The 6,471-nt window shown below is 33.9% G+C and overlaps 1 pseudogene; it reads right to left on the reverse strand.

Annotated features, from left to right (window-relative positions):
* The window catches only part of LOC149533326 (anaphase-promoting complex subunit 8-like), a 66,551-nt pseudogene extending 60,336 nt beyond the window's left edge, over positions 1–6,215 (reverse strand).
* Between the last annotated feature and the right edge of the window lie 256 nt (positions 6,216–6,471).

Consider the following 6,471-nt stretch of genomic DNA (forward strand, 5'->3'; position numbering starts at 1 on the left):
AAGCCAAAAAACCTACATGTGTTGAGCATCAACATTTAGTATGTGCCGAGTAACATAGAATCAACATATGAGTTTGTGCCTTGACAAACTCAAATGTAAACTATTTTAGGATGAATCACAAATGATTTTAGAGATAAGATCGAATCTTTTTCTTTACCTATGCAATCAGCATGTAGCCAATAAAAAAAATGGAGAATGGATGCAACCTATAGGAAAAGTGCAAGGATTTGAGCAGAAAAATAAGTTTGTGGATTCAAGCCTAACCCTAAGTCTTGGAAGCCTTTATAAGAAGGAAGCAACCCCATGATTGAATTTTATTGAGCACTTAAATTGTTGAAGAAGGCAAATTTCAGTAGAGGTGTGAAGTCTTAGATAATTGATCAGCATTGTAGAATATAGTTGGTCAGAATAGAGTAGAAGAGTTATGCATAGACATCATATCATAAAGCATCAGAATATAGTGAGCAGATCAAGAGCCTAAAATCAGCAATAAAGGATTGTAAGCTATCAAGTTTTCAATCTAATATTCTCTAGCAATTGTATTAGGAAGAAAATCCTATATTGATAGGTTTTGTTAACAACTATGTTGTACAACCTTTAAAGAGGTGATAAATCCTTTTATAGGGTAGCACTTCAAGTAAGTGTTTGTAAATCCTTTGAATAGGTCACTTTTGATAGAGTGTAAAGCCTTTAACAAGGTAGGCCTCTCATAGGGAAGACCATTGGAAGTGGTCAAACAATATTGCTGCAGTGATAATTTGTGGGTATCATCCCCACCCCAGTTTTACCTTCTCATTTATGGAGGGTTTCTAGGTGAAAAAAATCTGGTCTTATGTGTCTTGATGCATGTCTTTACTTTATGTTTATTTAATATGTTTACATGCAAGCAAGTTATTTTCAGTTAAAAGTTTTTATGGTTAAAGTGTGTTACTTCTGGTTCACCCCCCAACTCCCCCCCCCCCTCCCCACTCCCCTCAGAAGTAATATTCCCATTTCTATATTCCAATAGATTTTAGTATCCTAAATGGTGACATAAATTTGTGCTTTTATCCTATGAGTCCATAGAAGGGACGATTGTAGAGAGATATCATGCAAGAAGAGAAAAAGTAACCTTTGTGAGGGATAGCACATTATTTAGCTTCCAAGGTGAGAACTTTATTAACCATGGAAACCCAATGTCAAACAATGAAATAGATTATGATTAAGGACATAGATCCTCAATGAAAACCAAAATTGTCATGTATTATTGGATATCACATAATAGATAGATACTTGTTAATCAAGGAAAAGTGGATCTCTGAAAGATAGAAAAGATAGATGGGCATCCTTTCCCACCAAGCATAGGAACAAAGATGGAAGGGGACCTATTATATCACTCGCAACACTATATAAGATAATGAGCCCCCAAAGATTAGGCTAACATTTTTTACATGATGTGGAGCTCCATAATAGGAACATTAATTTTATTTAGAGAAAAAAGGATTGAAATATAATTCATTTCCACATGATATATAAATAACCTTACTATCAATGAGTTTCCTAATCTTATAATGTAAAGCTTGAAATTCATTAGTAGAGTGATCATTAAATCTATGATATAGACAAAAAGGAAGAGTCTTCAATTGTGGACTATGTTTCTTTTTTTGTTTAGGTCTAGTAATCATCTTAGCATGAATGAGTTTAGGAAAAAAAACTTCTTGGTCAAAACCCTTCATAATTTCATCATGTTTTGAAGTGTTATTTAAGATGTTGTTAACATTGATTTTTTGTTGAGGATTAAATCCCAATCCATGAGAATGCTCATGCTCCCATTCTGTAAGGGCAATTGAGTTCCCTATATATGCTTACCAAATGCTTAACCATTGAATCCTTGTTTAACTAGGAAATGATAACCAGGACCATGACGAGAAGCCATATCAGAAGAAGTCAATGGAACTTTATTAGGACCATAACAAGAAGCCATATCAGAAGGAGTCAATGGAACTTTATTAGTCACTATGTCATCATTAGTAGGTTTGATAGTTATATTATGGATAGAAACAATGACACTTTTTTTATGAAGAGCTTTAAAAGTAAACAATCCTTGTTCCAACTCTCTTTGTGGCTTCATAAAATCAAGATCATAAACATTATACCCTCAAATAAAGGTAGGAGTAAAATCCAATGTTCCCCAATCATCACTAGAAAGAGCATTAGAGGAAGAAGGATTACTATTAAAAATAGGAGTAGTATGGGTTTGAATATTCAGACAAGGATATGGCCCATCATCCACATGAAGTATATACATCATGTTGTTATGTATAAACTTGACTTTATGGTGAATAATGGAAGGGATAGCATTCATCTCATGAAACCAAGGTCTACCCAAAAGAAGGTTATAATTAAGAGTTTTAGGCATAACATTAATAGGTGTACTCAAGATTATTAGACCTACTTTGATAGGTAAGGTAATGATTCCCAAAGTTTTCTTAGCAATGTTATCAAAGCCACCTATAGGAACATTGTCAGGTTGAATAGTTGGAAGATCGACTTGAATTTCTTTGAGAATGTCCATGCTACAAACATCAAGCCTAGATGCATTATCAATCAAGGTCCTATGAATGATATTTTCATTGATAGTAACAATACCATAAGAGTATCATATTAATTTTGAACTTCTTTAGAAGGTAAATATAGTTTTAGGATCACTCAAGTTAATATGCATGCATTGTAAGAAGTTATTGATGTTCTCTTGATTAGGAGGTGGAGTGGGGAGAGTCTCTAGAGCTTTTTACAAAGATTCATAACAGGTAGGTGAAGTTTGAAGAAGCTCCCAAATAGAAATCTTGGTAGGGGTATTTTGCAATTAGTTTATCAAATCATACTCCTTGCTAGGAAGATGGGGTGAAGGAGGAAGAATGGGTCGAGAAGGTGGAAAAGAAATATAAGCCACCAAAATAGGTTCAAGGTTATTCCTTGTATGATATGTGTAGGCTATAGAACCTTGGTCACTGAAATACTTGAAAGATTCCATAGATTTAACTTTGGTAGTAATTCTAGGACAACCTTTGATAGTCAACAAAGGTTTTGGATCAACCATGTTAGTTGTCTCAACACTACAAAAAAAATCATAATAAGGAAGCAAAGATGACATCCTAGGAGAACATGAAGTAGAATATTGATTCTCCATAAGATCATCACTAAGAAGTATGCCATTAAGGGAAATCATATCATTCTCTACTAATATCTCATCATTAGAAGTAATAAAAAATGTAGGAAAAGCATCTATAATATTTGCATGTGTGTTAGAAAAAGAGTTACCATCATGTATGAATATGTCAACCATTAATAAATCACTCTCTTTTATCAAAGCTTCTACAAAAGGAGGGGATAAATAAGTACATTTATCCAAGGGTTCATCCCAAAGAGTAGATTCATTCATAATGATTTCATGAGGAAGAGTAATCAACATCCAAATCCAAAGGTTCATCCTATTGGCTCCTAATTTAACAATTTTGGAAATATCCAAGAAACCAAGCCAATACATCTAAGGTTAGAAAATTCCTATGGTGGATGCACTTGATTGGAGTCTTGGGCCAACTATAAGGATAAATCCTTCTTCTTCTTCAGGCTTTGTTAGACCTAGACAGGTGTACCTCAAACTCTTTATATGGTACCAATGTAAAGGAATACAACTGAATTTGGAAAATAGATAAGATCACTTAATCTTCTATGTTTATCCAAACATTCATGGGTGAAATAGCTAATAACAGAGCACATGAACCTGATAAACCAAGTGAGGGAAAACTCTTTTAATTCTTAAACACAAAACGAAAGATATTTGATTAAGATTTGTATCTCAACACCATCTGGGTATGCAACAACATAGAATATGTAACCTTCAAGCTAACCAGTCCCTTATCCATTGGGCATCAACTAAACTTTAACATGTAGATGAATACCTAAAGTATACTCATACATTCAGACATGTTATCTATCTATTTGACTTACAAACATACATCAATCTTGATGACAACTCTCATACTTATGGTGAAATCCACTTGGCATAAACCTGCAACCCTGTCAATGCAAACAAGCACTTACTTGGATTCTTTGTTCCAACAAAAAATTCATCATGACATACAACCTTGAGGGATTGTAATTGAGTTCAAGATCTTTGTTCTCAAAACCAAAGAAATACAGATAACAGAAGAAGGAAATCAAAATCAAAATGAAACTAAGAAAGGTGAAGCTCTTGTATTAATTTCATTGAAAGCAATACATCATCTACATATTAAAACTCAAAAAATACACAAATAATGATAGTGTAATATAAAAAATGCCTTGAAAGGAATAAAATATGATGTTCATAATAGAAGAACACTGAGAAAATGGTATCATAACTATGAGAAAAATCTCAGGAAATTGGAACTAGACCAGTCTCACAGTCCTCCTAAAATATCCAAAGAATTGGAACCCTTACAATAAGTAGAAAAATAAGATATATAGGAGAGAAGATCTTTCAGGAAATGTAATCTAGAATTGACATTTGTCCCACTCAAAAAAATCTTCAAACTTAAGTCATTGAAACTAAACTTCCTTCAACTGCCTGCAATCAAAATCATCAATGATGCAAAAATATTTGGTATATCTCACCTACATAATCTACAAATATCTCATGGAGAAAATATTAGGAATTCATCACAAACTGTACTGAAGCTCCAAAATTTGATCTTTTGCATGTCACATCTTCCCTTTGCCAACAATTTAATTGCGCTATTACCAAAAACACAATTGCTTCAACCACCTTCAAAAACATTCAATTCATCCTTAAAATTTCTAGAGAAGTCATTAATGATGAAATTATGTCTATATCTGATTGTAATTTCATTTGCAACATTAAAATTTACACATTTCACTGTGAAGCCCCCGAAATTAGAATACCTCTTGTAGCTACTACCAGCTGATACCTGCACAAAATTTGACTGCAAAAATGGAAACATTTCTCTTTTTTGGTTCCAACGGTATATTACACTACCTATTTTGGATAAAAAATGCCCCTTGAGACCATTCTGAAAATCTGGCTTCCAAACTAAAGAGAGCATGTAAAATTTGAAATTTTTTAAAAATTCATATAGTATAAACTATATAAACTTTTTAAAATAATTCAAATATTTCAATTTTAAAATCTAAGCATTTAAATCATTTGAAATTTTAATGATTTTTATAATCATACATTTCCATTTCCTCAAATTCTTCAATGTCATGTGTCAATCTTTCGTTGGACTATCATATCTAGCAGGCCCCACATTATTTTATGTATTTAAAATATTTTAATTTTAAGCCTACGATATAATGACCAAATCATAATATCATAGCACATGAATCCACCCTCCTTGATGATATGACACTAGCTTTGAAAACTTCACATAAACCTATTTAATATATAATTAATATATTAAAATCATTTTCAACACCCCAGCGTAGCATCTCTCCATTGAAAATTTCCACCTCCAACCATACGACAAGCCAAATCCGTAGCATTGTGCCACTTCATTCTCAGATCTCTGATCTCATGACAAAGTTGTAGCATCATGAAATTTCAAAAATCATGCCTCGATCTTACAAAAATCATAGGATCGGGGACCTTTATTTTTCCATTTACGATTTTTTGACACCATCATAACATTGCACAACTTCAAATCTCATTCACTGATCACACGATGGGGTCAAAACTTCATTGAACATTATATCCATGAGGCGGATGGGGGGCCCTCTACGTGAGGTTAGTCTCAAAAGAGGCGTGTCCTTAAGACATCTCACTTGGTGAGTACATGGGAATAAAAACAAATAAAAACTTGTCACATTATAAATGTGGGATTAAAAGTTCTACTATATCCACAACTCCCCCTCCCAACTACCCTTCACGTCCAAGTTCATGGGGCCTTTGTAGACCATAAACCTTCCTTGATGGTCAATATAGATGCATGGGTAGCTTTTCCTTGCATTTTTTAGATGTGGGATGCTATTTGTTTATTATTTATGGTGTTCTTCTTCAAAGCCATGGTCGTGGGCTCTAGATCAAACATGGGCCGCTCACCTGCTATGGATATGCCCACTCTAAAATAGTGGGCCTTTACAATGAAGCTGCCCCCTTTTAAAATATTGATGCACCCTCCCTTTATGCTGCAATCTATCTTTTTGATGTGGTGTTCAACTGTGTCTTCCCCTGCCATAGCAACTTCCCTCTATTCAAAACTCTCCTATGTGTCTTTTCCTCTTAAGATTTGCATCTCCCTTGCTTTATTCCTCAAATGGATTGCTTCAAAAATGTGAGAGTTCCCCTAGAGAAAGCTGTGGGCTTCAAAAACATGGGTTGTTGTTGAGAACATTGCACATGGATCTGCTCTATTCTTTATTTTAAAAAGGGCCCATTCCTTTCAATGTGGGTGTAGGTTGAGCCTGTAGATGTTTTATTTTCCCTTTGTATGT

Source organism: Cupressus sempervirens, chromosome 10, assembly GCF_028749045.1.
Source record: "Cupressus sempervirens isolate cs-2001-9-10 chromosome 10, ASM2874904v1, whole genome shotgun sequence".
NCBI classification, from domain to species: Eukaryota; Viridiplantae; Streptophyta; class Pinopsida; order Cupressales; family Cupressaceae; genus Cupressus; species Cupressus sempervirens.